The sequence below is a fragment of the Oratosquilla oratoria genome, chromosome 10, assembly GCF_046742065.1.
Source record: "Oratosquilla oratoria isolate Oo_2021 chromosome 10, ASM4674206v1, whole genome shotgun sequence".
Lineage (NCBI taxonomy): Eukaryota > Metazoa > Arthropoda > Malacostraca > Stomatopoda > Squillidae > Oratosquilla > Oratosquilla oratoria.
Window position 1 is genome coordinate 64175102 of NC_134786.1, and position 25000 is coordinate 64200101.

The 25000-nt window shown below is 39.4% G+C and overlaps 1 protein-coding gene across 1 annotated transcript in view; it reads right to left on the minus strand.

Moving 5' to 3' along the window:
• Positions 1 to 25000, minus strand: part of CBP (sarcoplasmic calcium-binding protein) — a 102897-nt gene that overhangs the window by 75763 nt on the left and 2134 nt on the right. The window lies entirely within an intron of this gene.

The window sequence follows — 25000 nt, forward strand, 5'->3', positions numbered from 1 at the left end:
CCATTTTTCATTATGCACTACATAATATCGTTTCACCATTTGATATTCTTCCATTCTCGATTCCAAACTGTATTTTGCATAGTCTCTCTCCCTTCATATATATATATATATATATATATATATATATATAGATATATATATATATATATATATATGTGCGTAAATAACCACTAGGAAAAAGTAAACTAACGAAGCAGAGCGCTTTCGTGTAATTACATCTTCAGTGCAGATACAAAGAATAATTCCTTCTTTGTATCTGCACTGAAGATGTAATTACACGAAAGCGCTCTGCTTCGTTAGTTTACTTTTTCCTAGTGGTTATTTACGCATTTGTGAACACACGCTCCTAGTGTTTTTATTGCATATATATATATATATATATATATATATATATATATATATGCATGTTGGCCTCCTCGGATCTCTCGATGTTGATGGCTTAGAATTAAAGTGTATTGTGGTTAAAAAAAAAAAAGATATATCCGTTCACTGGGACCCATTCAGTGTTGTACAAATATTTTCCCGCGTTCACATACTTACCAATTGCACTTTCATAGTGGAGTTGGGTTGAACACAAAATTTCGTGTAGGCTACGTGTATATAACTCGAGCATACAAATATATAAGAAAAGTTGCGCTAAACTTGTATTTCTCTTGATGGCGCAATCGGTTGTCACTAACAATTGTCATGTACTAGCCTTGGGTCGAATCCTTGGCTGCACCATGTTTCAATTTCTGCATGTTGGCCTCCTCGGATCTCTCGGTGTTGATGGCTTAGAATTAAAGTGCATTCATTGTTGTACACACACACACACACACACACATATATATATATATATATATATATATATATATATATAGAGAGAGAGAGAGAGAGAGAGAATATATATATATATATATATATATATGTGTGTGTGTGTGTGTGTGTGTATAGATTCAATTTGGAAGTAGGTAGAAACAACTTTGCCAACCGTGTAGTTAATGAATGGAATAAACTTCCTGCACAGGTAGTGCAATGTAGTTCAGTTCGAAGCTTTAAGAATCATTTAGATAAATACCTAAGTAAGATGCTGTAATGATTATAATTTATCTTACATTATTTGTTTTTGTTTTGTTATCATTTGTCTGTCTGATTTTCATTTATTATTAGTTATATGTCAATTTATTATTATTTACTATTTACCTGTTTGTTTATTATTTAACTATACCTATGCATTTAGTTATGTATTTTATTTGTTATTTACATTATCATAGTTTTTATTTATTATTTTATTATTAATATGATTTTTTTTTCGCATCCGACCTAGATATGGATCAAAAGGTCTCCTGTCGGCATGCTCCGCCTTTGTAATCCTTTGTATATATATATATATATATATAGAGAGAGAGAGAGAGAGAGAGAGAGAGATCCTGGAACTGAGTGTCATCCCCTCAGGGCTGCACCTCCAGATGGAGGTGAGGGGATTGACAGGTTTTGAAAGTGGTCAGCAGAGATTATTTCCTCCGCCATCCATCTGACAGGAAAACTACTAGCAGGTACCCGCCATTGGTCACAACTTGCTTACCTAAATACGCCCATTTCTCTCCCGATTTTGCTATATCTTTATCTTCACTGACTCATTGCAAACTGTTATTACTACTGTCTTCAGTATCATTGTTACAATCACGAAATTATTGCATCTTCATTTTTGTCGTCCTTGTCACCGTTATTATAAACACCGTAGTCATCGTCGTAGTTTTGACCATCAGCAGCAGCAGCAGCAGCAGCAGCATTATCATCATCATCTTCATTATCATAGCCCACCATCACCATCTAAACCATATCAATGGCGTGACACTTGTTCCAGGTGTGAGAAGTGTCTGCAGGTGCAACGTCAAGGAGGACCTTCACGGGCGTCTCCAAGGAGTAAGTACCGAAGAAGATGGCCAAGGATGTCCTCGGTCACGACGTGGGTGTGGATCGTCGACGTCAAGTGAATGAACTACACCCGGATCATCGATGTCGTCTTCAACATGTCGTTCTTAATCATCGTCGAAATCATCATTGTCTTACCATTGTACTTGACATACTTTTCATGCGCACATATACGAGCTCTGAGCTCTCTTCCGGTAGGGAAATAGCTGCCGATCACGAGTCCAACACGGATCCAAAGACCATGGTGTGTGTGTGTGTCTGTGTGTGTGTGTGTGTGTTTGTGTAGCGGGTGGTGCTTCCAGTGGGCATAAAGATGTTTAATGAATTGCTCTCTGTGGTAACGTTTCACCACTAACACTGGATATTATCACGACTATTACCACTTATTTATATCCCCACCTTCTCTCCTATGCCCATCATCATTATCGTTTCAGTCGTTTATCTCATCAGAACCATTGTTGTTATACTTGTTATTGTCAGTGTCGCCATGATTATTGTCGTCACTTTCAAATCAAAGTTATTATCGTCATCGTCGTCGCCCTTCCCAATACTTCTGCCTGTTCTCTTGCTTCATCATTGCTTCATGGAGCAGAGGTAGCCATATAACCTTTCGGTGAAAAATCCTTGAAAACATTATCGAAACTCCGGTCATTACAGGTATCATTATCGATGTACCCAAACACCACCCAGATACTCGCTGTCACCCCCACCCCACCCTCTCCTCCTCCTTCCCCCGCCATGACCCACGACCCTATGACGACAACGCCGCCGTGCGGATCGTCACGTGCCCACCATACGTTTGCATGACCGGCCCACTCTCTCTTGCCCCTACTCGCCTCCCCATCCCGTACCCTCCCCTTTATTGATTCTGCCAACACCCGTCTCCCTTTCTCTCCCCCGGCGGATGGTGTTCCAAGACCATGTGGGCACGTATGGAAAGCGAACTGTAGCGTACGTGCCCGAATTGGCATATCTAGCACCCTTGATGATACAGCTGTCTTATCAGAAATGTAGTTTTAATGAGCGAAGATGGGCTCGCTTCATTCGTATCACCTGGGCTAGGCTGTGTTTCTTACTATTTAAGTGTAAAGGTTATTACTATTATTATTGTTATTATCATTATGCCAGGTCTTGACTAGTCTTCCTCCCTAATAAAAATGAAAAAGCCCTTGGTATATAGATAGAATTATTTTTATTATCATGTTGTTATCATAATTATTATTATACTAGTAATTTTCTCTGCTGAACTGTATTGCTGATACCATTCTGACGATCGGGATCACTGGTCGCTCTAAATATACACACACACACACACACATATATATATATATATATATATATATATATATATATATATATACTTTACGAACAACGGCCTGCGCCCGACCCCGCTACATAGGGGCTCGGACCTTTGGGCGAGCTCGCTTCGCTCGCAGGCCAATCAGTCGTCTCCGTTATCGTGACGTCACCTCTCCACCAATCAGTCGTCTCCGTTGCCGTGACGTCACCGCTCTCTCAGCCAATCAGGGGCCGGAGTGGACGTGTCCCCATGAGGGATTTCCCTGTTCCGGTCCGATTTAGATCAATATCAACAGGAATTCTTTTATTAGTATATAAATCTAAAGTTAAAAGGAAACTTCCAACATCCATCTGCTTGTTCAGGATTTGCAGATTTGGAGATTTCATACTCCGTTAGATAGGGTTGGAATACTGTTGTCATCCAGGGTAAATTTTATAATCGATGGTGTTGATGGCCTGTTCTAATCATGCTTTTTAATTTGGGATGTACGGAGTTCACTGGAGTGTTTTCCTAATTTCGTGGTGTTTCTTACTTTATCTTTTGCTTTGTTTTCTTTTATTTGCAGTTCAGGGAAGTAATTCGTAATTTTATAGTGGTCTTACACTTTCTTTAAAAATAGCTGCAATTTGTAATCTTCATTGACCACTTCTGTATATGAGGGAGGTATTGTCCCACAGGTATTCTGATGGCCATATGTCATGGTGCTCTGTGCAGTAGGCAAAATTTCCTGCGCTGTAACGATGACGGAGAAATCTTTTTTCCGAGAAGATCCTATTGAATCCAGTGTGTAGGTATTTTTAAAAAATCGTTAATTCCCTGTTCGGCATGTGTGTTTTTATACGACATTGTTATTTGCTGACCTACGTTAGTCGTGTTATTCTTCATGGCTGCTGTTTTATTTGGCTTTTAAAAAAAAGAGAACAAGTTGAGGATTTGACGATTTTCTTCAGCCACTGAAAGGATCCCAATATCGTATATGTATACTGATATGTATATACCATAATATCTTGTCCCATATAGTAACTGAACGTGGTCACGTGATTACGGTGGTCTTTATTCTGATGTCTGAATTTCAGGTCATGGGAGAGGAAATAAAACTAGTTACCACGCGGCTGAGCGCCAAAGTTCCTGCAGGGCGTGGAAATTAGGACTCAGAAGAACCCAATACAGTTCCCCCAAGAACCCAGCTGGGCTGGAATGTTATGGTTTCATTGTGAGTAAAATGTAGGTAATTAATCAGGATCCCATGTTCCTCCAAGTCCTGACAGCTTACGGCACCTGAGTTCTATGAATAGGCTCCTTCTTAGAGAGGTCGCTTCCTGGAACGCTTTGAGATTCTTGCCCAAACTGTTGCCGTTAAAATTTGTCATTATGAGCAATGTAGGTACACTGGTTACTCGATAGCACCAAGACCAGTATAACCATCGAGACAGTTTGCTCATCGCTATGTATTGTTTTTGGGTGTTGCTGTCGCCGCCAAGACGTGTCATCAGTGTAAACACAAACACCGATATCATCAACACTTGATATTACAGTCATTACCACTGATACCAGCAGAGCTATCGTTAGTATATCTTTTCTAACGAGCACCCAATTATTTTCACAACCACGCTGCAATCAACATATGTATATATATATATTATATATATATATATATATATATATATATATATATATATATATATATATATATATATATATTGCCAACAGAATGCTAACCAAGATAGAATATTTTGGGGATAGATTATAGTGTTTTCAAAGAACATTCTCTCGATTTCGAACTCAACGACTCACGGGCCGGGAGAGCGTGTCCGTTATCGTAAGACTGGTCCGCCTCCTCGACTTTGGTTTTGACCTTCACTGAGTGTAGTGTCAACGGCATTTGTGATAAACTTTACCTCATACTTCCATGTTGTCATCGGACTTTTTAACTAAATAAAATCACTATAAATATCTTGATCTGATCCAGTAAGAGGGCAGTCACGATATTAATATTTGTAACAATTTTTTTGCAACAAGAAACTAAACTTTTATCAACAGTTTTGTTGATGTAAATTGTTAAGCTTGGACGTGGATGTTAGTTCTTTCTCTATTTAACTATATATATATATATCGTATGTAGAATCCAATACATAATTATTATTGCATCAATATGGACTTGGAAGGCATCTCTACAGATTGGAAATATTCAATCAAAAGAGAATGATGATCACTTGACAACTGCTGTCCTTCTACTACCCTTCTTGAATCCCCCCTACAAACTCTATGACCACCTCCTCGGTAAGATATTGTTTCCAAGGATAGAAGCACTTTTATCAGTGATGAAATACTAGTCTTTATGTGTGTGGTTCATTGGTCTTTGGATCACGTGTTGGACTCGTGATCAACAGCTATTTCCCTTCCGTAAGAGAGCTCAGAGCTCGTGATCAACAGCTATTTCCCTTCCGTAAGAGAGCTCAGAGCTCGTATGATCGATCTATGGGTAATGCTGTGACCTTACTCACACACACACACCCAACTCCCCGTCCACGAAAGTTGGAGTAATGACTTTAAGCGCAGCTGTATTGAAATTATTTCAGCCCCACAGAGTCATGTGAATATGTGTGTGTGTGTGTGTGTGTGTGTGTAATTCCAACACAAGAATTGTCAGCGTTCAATTGCAAGGCTCACTCTTTTTGGAATATTATTTATTTACAGTTTGATTTTTCTTTACTGGTTTCCCGCCTACACAGGATTTCAACCCAGAGACTTCGGGGGGAGCAGAAAGGTTCTTGAATGTTCGCCCACAGAGCGAATCGTTTCGTTGCCGAAGATGATCTAGCACTAAAAGGACTCGAACTCGCGTAACCACTACCGACATTAACATTTTGAAGTACTCGTTTCTCATGCAACAGTTAAGCACTGGTGATTATTAAAATACAATACACATGTCGGTTGAACTGCGTTCCCGACTTTCTCCGAGGTACTGAATGCAAAGGGAATTTTGTAAACAATCGATGTGTATTTATTTATTTTTGTCAGATTTGATGGTCATAATAATTCTCAGTTATGTATATATTTTTCCTATAGATCGAAAATTTACTTTAAAACTTTGTCTTGTATTTTTAAAGTTATCATTTGGGTAATCTTTATCATGGAACACACAAGATAGTCATGTTCAAGTAGTGGTCTTGAAATAGAAAATGGTTCACTGAAAGATTTTCCTTACACATGCGGATAAATGCAGGCAACAACTGGTATGCATTTTATCCTCTTTAATATGTTCTTGGAAATTATAAGAAACAAGAAAGAAAGCGTGGAGGTCAAGGAGTAAATGTTTTTTGTACGAGACCATATGCAGAGTATAATTTATAATATTTCAGTGTCTGAAAAGTGAATGAATATTAAGAATATTAAATATATATATATATATATTCATGTGTACTGTATGTGAGAGCGTGATTCACCATGATCTTTGATCACACGTTTGTGATTGACAGCCATTACCCTTCCAGATGAGAGCTCAGAGTTCATATATTACCCAATTTCTTGGTAGCTGTGACCTTACACACACACACACACAAAACCTCGTGGCGCGGTGGTTAGAGTTCTCGCCTGCCACTACGGCGGTCCGGGTTCGACTCCCACCCAGGGCTGAAACAATTTCAGTATCACTGAAGTGGGCGTGGAATTGGGTGTGTGTGTGCGTGTAAGGTCACGGTATGAACCATAGATCGGTCATACGAGCTCTGAGCTCACATCCGTGAGGTTTATAACTGTCGATCACGAGTCCAACACGTGATCCAAGACAATGGTGAACCAATTTGTGTATGTCTGCGTGTGTTTGCAGTGTTTCTGTGCATGTGTGTGTGGAGGGGGGGGATGGATATCGAAATTATCGTACCCCTATTCTTGGAGTATAGCTACAGTATGTTCTCTGTAGAGATTTTCATCAACCACATTTTGAAATAACATGATTCTTGCACTTTTATTATTCTCCGCGTATATTTCCCCTTGGTATGAAAATATATTTTCTGTAATTTCCATATTATCTTTAATATGCAAGATAATTTGACGTCGAGGCGGAAAAGTGAGACATGAAAATGTTCGAGTCATACCATACTGCAGAGATCCAAGCACAATGGAAAATTTTTCTTTCTTTCTTCTTCTTTTCTTTTCTTTTGGGGGATCACAATTTCATCTATGATAATATAATGTTTAGCTCATACCTATCTCAATGAATATTAACAGCATTCTGTTCATAACCTGAATATTTAAGAACCCAATTTGCCTCTCTCATCGTTGTCTGATTTCGGAAACTGTCGTATATTGCTTGACCATAATAGAAACGAATTGGAGTAATTAATTATTCAGGAATTTGACTTAATAATTTCATTGTTATTTAATTTCAGTTATTTTTATAATGCAGGATTAATTCAGCGCCTGAGTATAATGAAAAGGCGTTGGCTTCTCTCATGCTGACGTTTAATGTAAAGTTAATTGTAAAGATAGCTAGTCGACTTCATTTACCTGAATGCACCAACCTTGTACAGTACAAGCAAAAGTTTTGATCTACGCTACAGTTCTAGCGATGTTAGTATGATTGTTTTGACGAATACATGATATATATATCCTATGTAGTGTTTAGCTTACAGTTAAGTGGTTTTCTTGAATTTATAAGGAAAAAGTCGATAGAATTTGAAATTTGTATCATGAAAATCTCTGGGTGGGTCAAAAGTTTTGTTCGTGACTGTACGTTCAGCCGGACAATTCTCGAACAAATATTCTGCGAAATGATACACACACACACACACACACACACACACACACACACACGTTCACATCACATTTAGTAGCCAAGAAAGTATTTGTGTTGTAGCTGAAAACCAATCATAGGCGTCCTAGAGCCAAAGATAAATTTATAAAATAGATGATCTGAGTTTCGTGTAGTTAGGGAATCATATCTGTGCTGTCACTTAATGGAATTGTAAAGCAATTAAGACTAAGTAGTTTTCTTGCTCAGTCATTGGAGGCAATGCCTTAACATTGAAGAAATATAGTTTGCACTGCTCCAGTAAAATAACAAGACCCATGGTAACGTCATGTTTCAAAATGAGGTCGTCCAAGGCTTGACCTGGTTAGACGTAGTCTTTAGACTGCTTCATTAATCCCAGTGAATCCCGCGGACGCGCGCACGCACACACACACACACACACACACACCACGCACCTACAAATATATACACTTCGTGGCGCATTGGTTTGATTTCCCGTCTGCCACTACGGCGATCCGGGTTCGACTCCCGTCCAGAGCTGAAATAATTTCAATATCGCTGCGCTCCGGGTTATTACTCCAACTCTCGTGGAAGGGGAGTTGGGTGTGCGTGTAAGGTCACATTATTACCCATAGATCGGTTATACGAGCTCTGAGCTCTCTTCCGAGAGGGTATTAGCTGTCGATCACGAGTCTAACACGTGATACAAAGGCCATGGTGAATCACGCGCACTCACACAAACACAATTGAAAGCCAAATAACTGGAAAGTAAGAGACACGAGCGTTACTACTTTACCGGTATAGTACAATTCGCTAAATACAAAATGAGATTAAGATTCAACCTCTATTATCCCATTTGGGCGTCGTCACACTTCAGTCCAGGGAAACGGTCCTTTCAAGAAAAATAAAATGATGTTTCCATCTCGCTCACGCCCAAAAGGTTTTCACAACGAAGTTCGAAAAAAATAATATAGTTTGAAATTCGTCCCACTTTCATAATGCAACAGATGGTGCCCTGTTCACACGATCAAGGCCCTTCTGGGAACATAAATTCTGCGACATTTTGCTGAGGATGTGTTAATGTCGAAAGGGTGGTGAATCTCGCATAATCATTGATAATTTGATGATAATAATAATACTGACAGTGGTAGTAGTAATAAAGATGATGATAGTGATTATGATAATGATAACAAATAATAATAATGAAAAAATAATGATAATGATAATAATGACAATAATAAGATAGTACTAATAATAGTAATGATGATAAAATGATAATAGTAATAATAATAATGATGATAAAAAATAAGAATAAACGGAAAGAAAAATGCCGTCAGCGATGACAGTCTTACAGAAGTAAACAAAAGACTCGTGACGAATTACAGTAGGACAGTTTTCTCCGGCTGTGGTACACAAATGTCGAGGAACTTATCTTCTCGACTGTATCTGACCTTTGCTGAGAAGTTTCCTTTCCACATGCCCTTCCCACAAGCGGAGAACTCGATTTCCATACATGAGCAATGCAATAAAAGCCGCCTATTTATACACAGGTCAAGCCAGGTCGACTACTTCCCTTGACTTAATGTTTGTATGAAGGATTCGCCCAACACGCAGGTTTCTTCAGCATGATGACCGACCTTGACACATGATCGTCAACACTTTCAGGCGATTTAATTGTGATGAAGGGAACGCTTGCAGTCACAGATGAAAATTATTTTGTTTAACTTTTGCACTATGGAGAGTAACTGCCGTCAGGTGAATTTATTCTGCTAAGGAAATTTTACCTGAATCATTCATAACACTCATTGCCTTTACGGAGTGATCTCAGAGGTAATCACAAGACCACTGATCGTTATGTGATCAATTATGAATTGATGACGTGGTGCAGACAGCCGCAAACATTTCTTTTAATCCACGGCATCAACGTGAACGTATTGAACAATATTTTTGTTTAATGTAGAATAATTTTTGTTCAAGACTGAACTCTCAGACGTGAGCATCACTTGTCTTGAGGTGCATTATGTTGCAGAACACCGCCGTTTTATCAATGCTCAATTGGCCCCATTGTGTATGTGTTTATATATATTTATCAGACTTTCGGTTAACCTCTTTTTAAACATTAGGCAACTTTTCACACATAGGCTCTTGTTTGGGCCAACGCCATGTAATTTCATTCAGACTGTCTTAGTATATTTTGGATGATTAGAAATAGTTTTAGATACTTCTGGATATTTCTATATTTTTGAATGCGTTTAACTTTAGAAAAAAATCAGTTTCAAATGGCAGAAATAACATAGCTCATCTTAAATACGCTCGGCCTCTTTCTCTTTGCCTCGCCTCTTACACCATGTCTTTCTCTAGGCGTGCGCTGGTGGTGTAACAGGAAGCGTGCTGGTCTCACACTCGCTCAGTTGTGGGTTCGAGTCCTGGGGTCCTTTCTGATTCCCAACAGTGACTGTTACCTGTTCCCAACAGTCCCCAAAACGCATAGGGAAAAGGTGAGTTGCCCCTTCAAAGTTTTCTTTTTATCTCCTCCCAAAATTTGCAATTTAATTAATCTATCCATTTTTCTATTTGTTTATTTATCTATTTGGCTATTTACTTATTGTCACAACCTGTGGCCCTTCTGTCTTTAGAGGTACGAGAAGTACGAAGATTCATGATGACTCATGTCTTTATGGCCTCTACAGACTATGGTATTTGTAATTACATTAACAAAGCAATCCACCTATTTAAACAATGTACATTCATTATATTAACAAATCATTTACACATATTTGAACAATTTACATTCATTACATTAACAAACCATTTACACCATGATTCTTTACAAAACATAACTTCACCTGGCACTGACATAATGAAACATACCATGATTATTACGCCGCCATGGCTTCTCCATAAATCGCTGCCTACTATTCTCATCCAAGCATGGTCTGAGAAACCATAATTAATCATTAACAATGTGATCTCTTCATCTCATTGACCACCACATACTTAACATAGTAAAAAGAAACACATTCTCTCTCAATGCTCACCAAAAGGGTTCCCTTCTACCTGCACAATGCACGTCTTGTCCCCGTGACAGACCGCTACGAAAGGGACGCCTTAAGGTGATATCTACCGAAGTAGTCTACGTCACCATTCTGTATATTTAGAGGCTAACAATTCCAGTATCTACCGAAGTAGTCTACGTCACCATTCTGTATATTAAGAGGCTAACAATTCCAGTACTTTATAATAACCCATACATGTCCTCCTTGGTTCACAGTTTGGCTCCAATACAACATATTGTCATTGTACAGTAATATCTTTCTATGACATACATTTGCACTGCTTTCTATCGCGGAACAATACAACAAGAGCGTCGTAAAGTCTGTAGTTTACATTCCTTCGTAACAATACCATCTTATTACAACATAATTTCACAACACAATTATATCATACATAATGAACCAATGCAGTATGACTCAAATCCAGATTTGTAACACTTCCAATATCACATTTCCTACACCGTGAATTACATACTTTAAATCAAGATATTATACGCCGTGAGTTACATTCAGCTTGAATCATGTAATTGGCATTCGCATATATAATGGACCAATACAATATGGCTCAAATCCAGATTTGTAACACTTCCAGTATCATATTCCATACGTCGTGCATTACATACTTTAAATCAAGATATTATACGCCGTGAGTTGCAGTTAGCTTGCATCATGCAATTGGCATTCACACTTATGTATTTGTATACTTATTTATCTATCTATATGTGTATATTTTTCCAAATTCTCAGTCAAATACCGACCTTACTTCACATCTATTTTCTCTTGGCCTCCCTCACCTTGCGTTCTGCTTCCACCGCCTTTACTCTATACTTCCATATACTTCCTCGTTTTCTTTTTGCAAACACTCCATCGCCCTCGCCTCTTCCTCCATTTTCTTTCTTTTTATTCCCTCCCATCCTCCTCATCCCACACACCCTCTTCCCGTATTTTAGTACATCTTCATTGAAACACACCCAATCTTCTTCGAGTAATACTTCCTTTTTCTCTTTCGCTGCATTCCATACCCCGCTTAGATTCGCCTGGTATTTTTAGTTCCCCTTCTCATCCAGCTGGCTCTCTTTCAACACTTTTTTCTCTACTTAACATCCACCCATATTAGTCCTTCAACCACATAATGATTAAACATTCCACTGCAGTATCCCATAAACTCTCAAAACTCTCCCATTGTTCTGTTTAAGCACAACTACACTAATACAAGGAAAACTAATTCTGAATATTTTCAGTTAGCTTATGCTTGGATTACCCACATGGCTCAGGGCAAAATCTACCTGCTTTGATATGACAATTGCTATCGCCTAGGCTGGCGTTCTCGTGATGGCATGGTTGGCTCCAATACGATTACTGTGATTTTTTTTTTTTTTTTTTTTTTTTTTCCAGGACTATGCTATGCTTGGATTTCGAAGTTTCCCACGGCCCGATGGAAGTGTCCGACTGTTTTGATACCACGATTGTTATTGGTCAGCTAGTTTCTCACGGTGGCAAGTTCGGTCTCAGAGTATTAAATTAAATAGAATGAACCAATAAAATTGAATATATATATATATATATATATATATATATATATATATAATATATATATGTATATATATTATATATATGTATATATATATATATATATGTATATATTATATGTATCTATAGATAGATAGATAGATAATGTAGCAGTGTCTCGAGTGACTATTTTACCCAAAACTAAAACGATTACGTTAGCCTACAAATGGGCCGCAGTCATTTTAGATTATAAATAATGGAAGTGGGAGAAGAAAGAGTGAAGGGAAATCAAGAAGGAAGGAAGAAGATAAGTTAAACCTTGATAGACTGCTAATATGGTATCTGTCTCATTTCTTTTTTCCAACTAGGAAGATCATTGATTAGCAAAAACATCTTAAGAGTCAGGTCACTGATTATCTGTCTGTTATGCATTTTTACATCATGTTTATATATATATAGATATATATATATATATATATGTATATATATATACTGTATATATATATATATATATATATATATATATATATATATATATATATATATATATATATATATATAAGTCTAAATAAAAATATTCTTCTAAAAAACGCTGTGGAAGTCGGGGACAGGTGGTATTACGGTGACACTTTGTCCTAAAAATATTCTTGAAAAAGCGCTTGGGTAAGTCGGGATCAGGTGGTATTCTTCTTCTTCTTCGCGTTCTTCTTCTTCTTCGCGTTCTTCTTCTTCTTCTTCTTCGCGTTCTTCTTCTTCTTCTTCTTCTTCTTCGCGTTCTTCTTCTTCTTCTTCTTCTTCTTCGCGTTCTTCTTCTTCGCGTTCTTCTTCTTCTTCTTCTTCCTCGCGTTCTTCTTCGCGTTTTTCTTCGCGTTCTTCTTCGCATTCTTCTTCGCGTTCTTCTTCTTCGCGTTCTTCTTCGCGTTCTTCTTCGCGTTCTTCTTCCTCGCGTTCTTCTTCGCGTTCTTCTTCGCGTTCTTCTTCGCATTCTACTTCGTGTTCTTCTTCGCGTTCTTCTTCCTCGCGTTCTTCTTCCTCGCGTTCTTCTTCGCGTTCTTCTTCGTGCTGGGGATCCCGTGTTGGGGTTCCTCCCCGAGGCCGAGGCCGAAGGGGAAAACGAGGGATTAGAGCGCGGAAAGCTGCGGCCGTAGGCCGCTGTTTGCGCAGCCAAGCCCCCGGCGAAGCCGGAAAGGGCGAAGCCCGCGGCTTGTATATATATATATATATATATATATATATATATATATATACATATATATACGTATATATATATATATGTATATATATACATTCTCTCTCTCTCTCTCTCTCTCCCTCCCGAAAGGACGACGTCGGGGCTTCAGAGACCTTCAGCCTAAGCAGCCGGATGCAAAAATCCATGTTCTCGTCACCACAACGTCCTTCAACCACGTCTGTCAACGCAGCTTCACATCATACATTTTGGGGGAGGCATGATCCGATTACATCAAGTCTATACACTGAAACGCTGCATCGGTGAATGCAGTACACTGTACTGACCAGACGACAATGTATCACCTATCCGGTATAGTAATGTATTCAGCCTTGTCCGGTCACTCCTGAGGTTGTCTATTGCCTTTATGGGTCCGAGAATAGAACCTTGTATTGGAATACTCGATGATGACCGTTGAGCGTTGATGGAGAAACAAGCGGAGACCCGTTTTATGATGGAGATCAAGGTTAATTCAATTTTTCGTGTGATTTTTTTTTTTATTTTTTATTATTATATTGACCTTTACCCCTCCTTCTTTTCTTGTACAGGTTAAACCTTACTAATCTAGGATTCTCTAATCCATTCTTTGGTGGTTTGGGATGGGGATTTAGAATTTGGTGGCCCGTCGTTTGAACGACCGCCGTTTGGACAGCTGGGGTAACACTAGAAGTTCATATTAAATATTAATGCTTTCATGTGTCCGAGGAGAATAGTCATTTCTGGGTTGGAGGGTTATGCAAAAGCTTTGTCTGGTGGCGACCTTTTGGTTGTTGAAGGTAACAAACGATATACAGGAAACCTACAAGAGTGGATGAATGACTTGGATTCTTCGGTCATCAATCAAATGGGGAAAAAATGCAGTCATGGTGCAAGGTAACAATGAAGGAAAGTCCACATGAAAATAAGGATGACGAAGCACAATGCAAATAATGTATTTAATCTACAGATATATTCAGTTAGCAACTAATTTAATTGCAGGACTTGAGCCAAGAAACTTATCTGAGCAATAAGTGATGAGAATGCATAGAACAACTTTGCTCAAAGAAAAGACTACATGAAGCAGGTAACACCTAAAAAAATATGTTTCGCAGGATAGCAAACAAGCATGCACTACAACTCCATAGCTACGTAATCTACGTACCATTGTGTCAGTAATCTGTCACATCAAATTTATGCAATAGAACTAGCATTTTATCATAAAGAAGTCCAATAAGCCTGAACTAGGTTTATGCAAGTATAAAATGTATCAATAACAGCAATAAAGTACAGTATATGCATTATTTTGCCCTTTTTGTACCGCTTCACTGTCTCAGAAAATCCGTTATTGCGGCACCTGTCTGATCCCAAGCTTGCCGGTAAGTGAGCTTCAACTTGTTCTCGCTTCTCCTCTTTTTCATTCCCTCACATCTTAGCCTGCCCATCCTCCTCGTCCTTCTCTTGTCCTTTTTATCTCTTTCTTTCCTATCTCTTTACCTCTGTCCCAGTAGTGACGCCAACCCAAGTTGATTAGATAGAAACCAACAAAACACTTCAACCTTAACAGGTGAGTAGAGTACCAGAACACCAAAAACTGCATTTACGATAGTGTGTGCCCATCTTAGGGACCTGTTTGTACACTAAGATATCACCATGTGATTCTGTACAACCTCTTTTTATTCAATCTCGCTTCTTCAGAATCATTCCCGTGTTTACCCTCAAGCATAAGATTAGAGATGATTTATACAGAAAAGCTGTTGAGGAATACCACACTAACAAGTGATGGTACTTACGCAACAGGTACATTGTAACAAGAACGGGTGTACCTCTAAACTTAATACAAATGATCAGTAATGTCCCCAGTTTCTTCAGGTAACTAATTACTTTCAGTCGCCTTGAGTCCTCACCTTCAGTATCATCTCGAGATTTCAGCCCACTCCCTCCAGTCCATTCACGTCTTCTTGTCTTCCCATCCCATTGCTTCTCAGATCGCGACGGGCCTACTCCCCTCCACTCCGTTTTGGTGATTCGTCGTTGAAGTCTGGCCCAAGGTTGGACGTTCGCTCAAGGCTCTTGTTGCTCAGGACAGGAAGTGAGCCATATCTTCAGAACCTAACATTTATATAGCAACAAATCGATACCTATTAATTCAGGAATTAATGCCACATATATTCATCTTGTAAATTTTATAGTTTTATTTGTATATTCTGACTTTTTCCAGTGTGGTTTACAGATAACATGCCAGGTTTAATCTCTCTTGACAGTATTTTTTCATGAAAACTGACCTTTAAATCTTCTCAGTAAATTTTCCCCGTGTTGTATATCACAGGATACTAGGATAAGAGGTCATTCCTGAGAAAAGTGGATGCAAAACTGTGGAAGACCAAGAAAGGAGACTAATATCTGCTACACACTGCTCTTTGGATGGAACAAATTAACTTGGGATAAAACATTTGCTTCCCCTAGAAGACGGAATGGAAGAAGAGAACACTGCAACATACCAGCGGCAGAGGCCACTGCTGATGGCGCTGCTGCTATGCGAGGCCTCACGTGCCCGTCACGTGTATGGCTCGAGCCAGCGTACCGTTACCCTGCCTGTCGCCAACGAATTTCCAACCATGCCAGCAAAAGAATTGAAAAGAAAAAAATATATATGGTAACAATAACAGAGAAAAACAAGCAGAAATGATAGGATAATTAGAATAAAGAATAGGTCTTGATAATAGGACTCGGGAAAGTTTGGAAGAAAGTGGTGGGGAGCACGGCTCAATGAAGTCGCCTGGCGTAAGTGAGAAGGGCCCAATCAAAACACTTCCCATTATCATTACCATCAAAACAATATCACAGTAAATGGAATTGTCTGTTATTATTCAGATTAACACAATTTGAAATAAAAACAATGTATAACTATTATAATAGACGATACACAACAGATCAGCATTTGAACTACTGAAGTTTTAGACAGGTTCAGTTAAATCAGATATGACCCTTTCATAAAACAATGTAAAATTATAATAACATTAATTTTTATTTGGAGAATGTATAAAGAATAGATTATGAAAACCAGGCCTAGTATAGATATAGCTAAAAAAGGAAACGGTGCATACGTCACGGGAATAAGAAGGGATGGAGAGCGAGGAGAAAGCGATCGCATAATCAGACACGAAGTGAGTGTGGGGAAGGGAGAGTCCTTTGCAGACCGCTGATTGGTCAGTTGCATGGACAGCCTAGGTTTCAACTTTTATTACAGGCAGAACCCGTTCTCTACAATTTTATCCCTGTTCGATCAATCTATAATGGGACATTTGTGGTGAATAGTGATTTCAATTTTACTGGTGTAGTTAATGAATGGAATAAACTTCCTGCACAGGTAGTGCAATGTGACCTAGATATGGATCAAAAGGTCTCCTGTCGGCATGCTTTGCCTTTGTAATCCTTTGTAATCCTTTGTAATTCTGGTAGCAACAGGAAACGGCATCAACTGTTTTTTTCCGCAACACAGTGCAAGATGGTCGTCCCAAAGCTCTTATGATTAATCGTAGTTCCTAAAATTACTTTCTTACCTACCTAACAAGATCCCGATTAAAACAATGCATTGGGTCCCTTAGCTACACAATGGCACTCATAAATAAATATGTAAAGAGTCCTTTCGGTATTCTTAAGTATCTATTCAAACCTGAATTAACGTCGATTGTGCCCGTTATATATAGTAAAACACATTATGAATATGTATTTTAATAATAACAAATATTTATGGTTTAGTAAAGTTTTTGTTTATTCGTTGACAACGAATAACAACATAAATATGGAGTTCTTTTGCGCGTTGATGCCCCAGCGTGTCCATGCATATAAGTAACTTTTTTCGTAACACTAGTCATGCTGTCCATAGCTGTGCGGGATGTGGCAAGGCCGCAAGAAGTTGGGGTTATTACCGTTATTGCCACAAACTCCCCGGTTTCTAATAAGGAAGTAGAAGCATTAAATATGGAAAAATCATACTTGCAAGACCAGTAATGAATTGCACTCTACTTGTAAGGATGCATAAATGATTGCTATATTCTTTGTTTAACGAATAACGAAAGGTACATTGATTTCACAGAATATGTTAACGAGAGAACATTAACAAAACAAAGTATCCAACCAATAACATGCTATTCTTAGAAAGAAAAAAAAAATCACAAAAGGTACGGTTACACTAGTCAACGGATGGGTTGGACTCCAACGACTCAGATGGATTTCGTCCAAGACTGGAGAATTAGGGTTAGAATCCAAGCCTAGGGACGCCCAACCAAATACCGTTATAGTCCATACCTTGGAAGATACCCGAGGGAGAACAACTGAAGATCCATGTTTACGACATATATATATATATATATATATATATCTATATATATATATATATATATATATATATATATGTGTGTGTGTGTGTGTGTGTGTGTGTGTGTGTGTGTGTGTGTGTGTGTACGAATAAATCACAAAAACACGTGATTCACAAAATGTGTAATAAAACCACTTGGAAAATAAAATGAAAGGTGACCGAACGTTTTCGTCTATTTAGGACATTTTCAAAGGTACAGAGTAAGTTTATATATATATATATATATATATATATATATATATATATATATATACAGTATATACATATACATATATATATATGTGTGTGTATGTATATATGTATATATATATATATATATATATATATACATATATAAATATATACATATATATATATAATACAGATATATATACATATATATATATATATATATATATATATATATATATATATATATATATATATATAGCTTGTATTGAGTCCCAGCGGCCTCCGCCGATTAAGGGACTGTCTTTTAATTGAAATGTGTCTTGTAGCTTGCCTGGGTTAATGATTAGGGCATGCTGTAGGTGGGTGTAGCATGGATTCCATTGAGAGGGGTTTCTTAGAGGCGGGGGTGTTTTGTAGCAGAGTTACAACAGGGACCCTACTGGGGAGGAGCAGGTGAGTTTTGCTGCAAGGGCTAGGTGCCCCTGTCCGGCGTCCGTATTGCTACCTGCCCGGAGACGGTACAGGGCTGTAGTTGGATCCCCCAGGAGGTCCCTGAGGTGCTGGAAGTGGTGCCCCAGGGCGGGGCAGATGAAGAGGCAGTAGTTGGAAGAGGCTAGCTTCTTGCCGCATGTGCATGTTGTATCCATGCGCTGGGTTTGCCAGTGATTTACCCGGATTCTGGGTGCCATGGCCAAGATATGCGGAGGCAGTGCAGGTAGAATTTTGTGAGTGGGTTCAGTGCCGGTTGTGGTGGGCCATCCTCGGCTAGCTGCAATATTCACATACTCCTCTCTCCATAGTTCCCGTGCAGCGGCGTCGATCTTCTTATAGACATCACCAGTCGAGGGTGGGATGAGCATGGCGCTATCCTCATGACCTAATGCACCACGTTTAGCCGCTTTATCGGCTTTCTCATTTCCCTCGAGTCCTCCGTGGGCGGGTACCCATTGAAACAGGAGGCTAGTGCCGAGTTTCGCTATTTCGGTCGAGAGTCGAAGGATTTCTTCACTAAGCTCTGGTCTGGAGGCGCAATAGCCACTCAGAAGCACTTCTACGCTCGAACGAGAGTCCGTCAGGATTGTGACCCTTGGAGGTGGGTGGGGAAGGGCGATGATTTCCCGGAGGGCCTCTCGTATGGCGAGTAGCTTGGCTGTAAGGATGGTGGTGGGCGTTATTTTCCTGGCGATGGTCTTTCCTGTGGGTTCCAGGTAGACGCCTGCATCCGTACGGCCGTCTTCCATAACCGATCCATTGGTGTATACCCGGAAATCTTCTGCGAATTCCTTCGCTAGGAGTTCCCTGGTGTGAGCGATCAGCAGGTAGGGGTTTGCTTTTTTTCCTAGTCCTCGTATGTCCGTCTTTACCTCTGGCGGGAGGAGGTCCCAGGGGGTAAAGGGGTCTACTTGGCACTGGGCGATGAGGTGGCGATCGCTGGGTTGAAGTCCAGCTCGGAGACACAGGTCTTTAACAGAACCTGGCAGGCCCTGGGTGGGCTCGCCGTGCGGTGCCGAGATCCATCCTTCACAGAGTTCCTCGTCCGTGAAATTGGGTACCCTTGCTGATCCGGGCCCAGAGAGGTAGTATGGCAGCTTCGTTGTATACTTGTTCGTGTGGTACTGACTTTGGAAGGCCGAGTGCCACACATAGGGCTTGGCATTCGACCCTTACCATGCAGAGCAGCTTCTGCCTGGGTAGGTCGTGTAGCACTGGGGCCGCGAAGAGGAGCCTCGTGCGAACGAGGCTTTGGACGATGGGAATAAGAGTTTCCCGGTGTTGGCCCCAGGGTTCCTTTCGGATCGCTCGAACTAGGCTTAAAGCTCTCTGAGCATTGAGGGTGGCTTGCTGGATGTGGAGAGTCCATTGGCCGTTTCTCTGGAACGTTATTTCTAAGTAGCGGACGGATTTCGCTGGTTCAACCGGCGTACCGCATATTATCCGGTTCTAGCCCGGGTAGCACTTACGTCAAAAATGAGGCAAACTCGTGTGCGTTTCTCGCTGTGTAGGTGTTACTGCCAGTGAACAGTTGCCAGATGTCGCTAGCCATTTATAGAATCGTCCTGTTTTCAAAAAAGGATGTGTTTGTTGGATAATCATTTCACTTTGTGTTAAATTAATAATTAACAATTAGACTATAGGTAACGTTTATTCTAGTTCTAGTTAGGTATATAATTTCAAATATGATAATGATGCCATAAGATAGCGCTGTGCAGGAATTTGCAAATAGAAGTACGTGTATCTGAAAACATATAGTCACGTGCTGGGAGGTTGGTACGATGCATTGCATGTAGCTAGATAATGTAGGCCCTTGTGGACACTTAGTTGTAAGCCGAGGTATTTAATATATACTATAATAAGGAGCAATGTGCCTCTGTGTATACTTCTTTCTGTGTGTGGTTGTGTACGTAATGTCTGACAAATAAGATACGCCGGAAAAACGATCTTCTAGAAAAAGTGAAGATGAAAATGAAAATAGTGTGATTCAAAACTTAAACATTAAAAAAGACTAGGTAATAAAATCCTTATATGTCATTTGACAGTGACTTGGATGCGCTTTTGGTTTAAAATATAACAATTGAAAATGTTATATCAAAAGTAATCGCCTAAGCAACGAAATAATAAATTTATTTCGAAAAAAATGTGCATTTTAATTGATTAATAAATATTTAAAGGAGATCGAAATCGAATAACGCGCAAATGAAATTACTGTAATAGCAAGCTATAAATGATGGAATTCTTTAGAAATTAAGAGAAATCAGAATCCCGTGATTTTCAGGGGCGTTTACACTAGTATTTCATAATCTTCCTAAATAATAAATAAAAATGTAACTGTATTCTAAAATAAAAGCAATTACCTAGAGAACATTTATTTGAATGCCTCATGCTAAATTGTTTTCATTAATTATTAGTTAGTATTTATTTGTGATTGATTTGAAATAAGTTAGGTATAGGAAATGAAACAGTAATATGGAAACATCAATGTATTTTAGCATTTGTTACATTTTTTAATGTGTTTAAGGCTAAATTCCTTTTCCTTTTTGTTATCTTGCCTTTCAGTAAGGCAGCTTTGCCTCTTGGTTGGCCAAACTGACGCCTAGCAATAGTCGTTGGCTGACAAGGAATTTTTCTCTTTGCCGCCCCCGATGCCAAATAGTGCAGCCGTCCGAAGGAAAGTAGTAACCTGCGCAGGATTTCTGCAGGCTTTCAGCCTCTGTTCAAATACCGCAAAGGAGCTGAGCATGCAGGTACTTTTAGTTCTTTTTAATTCTCTATTGATCATGCTTGTGAACTCATCAATGCTGGTGTCAATTGATTGATTTTCATTTGTTGTCTCTGCGGAGGTCTCGATAACGACAGCTACATCTCCTTGCTCATCGTCACATGCAGCTGGTACTTTATTACCATGAGATATTGCATTAACAGGTGTATCAGCAAATAAGCCATCGAAAAAATTCCATGTCGGCATCGGTTTGTCGCCGTATATCACCTTATACAAAGACTTCTTTTTCAGCAACAGTGCAGGCGTATAGTTGTGGAAGGCGAACTGCGCTGTACTGCGACGCTGCTAATTGATGTTTGCAAACGCTTCCTGTGTTTCCACAGAGGCAGCTGCACATGCCGATTGAGAGGTCCACATTGTAACAAATGCCCTCTTGTGAAGCTGACTTAACCGTATAAACTGTTCCTCCAGCATGAGTGACAGCGCACATTGGAATGGTGCTGGTGGAAGGTTTGCAAGAACTGTCCTTTTTGAGGAGGACATCTGACAACCGTAGACGAAGGTAATTGTTGTAAACGTCAGCCATTACCAACAGCAGCTGTGCACCGTTGTGTGCCTTGTTCCTGTACACAATTAGGAAATAATAATTACAATTATGAATTTGTTAATTACAAGAATTCCTATTATCAAAAATTTACATTAAAATTACGCTCAAATCTAAGGTTAAAGTAAGTGGGTTGCATACATCAAACATCTAAAATAAAGTATTTAACCCCTACCATACGGTGCCGCACACGTAGGCGTCATGAGGAGCAAGTGGATTATATTTATTGTAGTCGCCCCTGTGTTTTTACATTCTCCCTAATCTGCTCTTAATTCCATTCTCTGTGGTTTTCAAAATTCACGGGTGAAAGAGAGAACGATCGATATAAGCGGTGACTATATTTTATGATGCGAGTATTATTACAACACCTCGTACGGCTGGCAGCTAATGCTGCCCGCGAGATTTAGGCCTTAAGCACACTGGCGACTTTGTAGAGCCACAAGTGGCTGCGTTTTGTGGCGGGGATATTTTCTCCCATAGGTTCCCATTGTTTTCAAGCTTTGACGATCACACTTGGTGAAGTGGAGTTGCTGCAATCCAAAATCAGGAGTAAAATTTAATAGGTATAAAACGCCAAGGTTTAAACCAAAAGCGCATCCAAGTCACTGTCAAATGACATATAAGGATTTTATTACCTAGTCTTTTTTAATGTTTAAGTTTTGAATCACACTATTTTCATCTTCACTTTTTCTAGAAGATCGTTTTTCCGGCGTATCTTATTTGTCAGACATTACGTACACAACCACACACAGAAAGAAGTATACACAGAGGCACATTGCTCCTTATTATAGTATATATTAAATACCTCGGCTTACAACTAAGTGTCCACAAGGGCCTACATTATCTAGCTACATGCAATGCATCGTACCAACCTCCCAGCACGTGACTATATGTTTGCAGATACACGTACTTCTATTTGCAAATTCCTGCACAGCGCTATCTTATGGCATCATTATCATATTTGAAATTATATACCTAACTAGAACTAGAATAAACGTTACCTATAGTCTAATTGTTAATTATTAATTTAACACAAAGTGAAATGATTATCCAACAAACACATCCTTTTTTGAAAACAGGACGATTCTATAAATGGCTAGCGAAGGCAACCTACACAGCGAGAAACGCACACGGGTTTGCCTCATTTTTGACGTGAGTGCGCCCGGGTATGTGCCGCTGTTGTAATATGCCAGGTGCACTAGCATGTAGACAGTCTTCTTTGCTGAGAGTGTGAACCCTAGGCTGTTGAGTTGGGCCACCACGATGTCTACTTGCTCTTGAAACCTTCGGAGTACCGCCTTGTGCTGAGCCGAGTTCTTTTTGGGCCGCCGGTGCCTGGGCTTCCTCCAGAGGGCTATGTCGTCTGCGTATGCGGTGAGGACCGTATCACCCCGTACTCCTTTGCCCACGTCCGCTAGGAGGAGTGTGAATAGAAGGGGGGACACGACTGAGCCTTTGGGGACACCCATGTCGACCTGCGTCCTTCTACTCAGGACACCCTCTCTCCTCACCTCGACAGACCGGTTGGAGAGGCAGGACCGGATGAAGTTGTACATAGCTGGAGACACGCCTATGGACTTCATCTTGAAGAGGAGCTTTGCGTGCCAGACCGTATCGAAAGACTTGGCTATATAAAAAAAAACAAAAAAAAAACAGGTGTGTAGGATCCTCTTTTGTCTCTGGGCTCTTCTGATATGCTCAGAGAGTCGCACGACATGATCCACAACGCTTCTTCCTTTCTTAAACCCCGCCTGGAGTTTGGGGAGGGCTCCCTTGGAATCCACGTGCTTTTTTTTTTTTTTTTTTAGTCTGGTAAGGAGAATCCTCTCGTAGACCTTACCTATATGTGAGGTAAGGGCTACTGGCCTGTGGTTTTCGATCTTGGCAAGGATTTAAAATTAAGAATAAACAAACATAAATATAACATCAGAACAGGGCAAGTTTCAAGTGGGTTGCTTTTGCAAATTAAGGGATTTTAACCATTGCATTGATTGGGATAACACAGAAATTTGTCTTAAGTAAGGACATTGAGGAGAGGAATATCATAGAATCATGTTATATAAAAGCTTCATTTGAGAACAACATGGATATGAGTATGGGAAGGTATATATTATATAACTTTATAACATACATAATTGTTGACAGTAGCCGGGTCAAACGTTCGGCAGTGCTGAAAAAGTGAAGTCACAATGGACCTGTCCTAATTCCCCCTAGTGTGCTCCTTTGTATATATACTGTCACTGTTTCCTTACTCTGTACCTTTGAAAATGTCTCAAATAGACGAAAACGTTCGGTCATCTTTCATTATATTTTCCAAATGGTTTTATTATATATATATATATATATATACACACACACATACTGTAGACAACTTATTCAGTACTATAAATGCACATTTACAATAGTCGATGAAAAGCTTGAAGTCCAGCTTTAGCTTTCGTTAATATTATAAGTGGTTACAAGTCCAGCCTTACCATGTTGAGAAATTCCCACCAATCACGTAAACGGAGCTGCAGCAAGCCCCACCCTCTATCTAGAATGAGGAACTAATGCCTTTGCCACTTTTTCAAATATATTATCCCAAATAACTTAGAACGACTCGCGATCTCCCTGCAAATGCATAATTGGCGATTTTTGTATATCTTATATACACACACATAGATTATTGAGGACTAGGTAGAAGACATTTGTCATCCATAGAAAATGGTAATTGAAGGGTTGACTCAGTGAGACATTATATTACACAGGTCTGCGTTTTTATTTCTTTTGTCGTGTTTTTTTTTTCTTTTCTTTTTTAACTGATTTTGGTCAATCAGCTCAGATTAATGAATAACACTGAAGATTGTTAAAACAATGTTTTCGTTCAAAATACTTTTCATAATGTGATAAGGTCA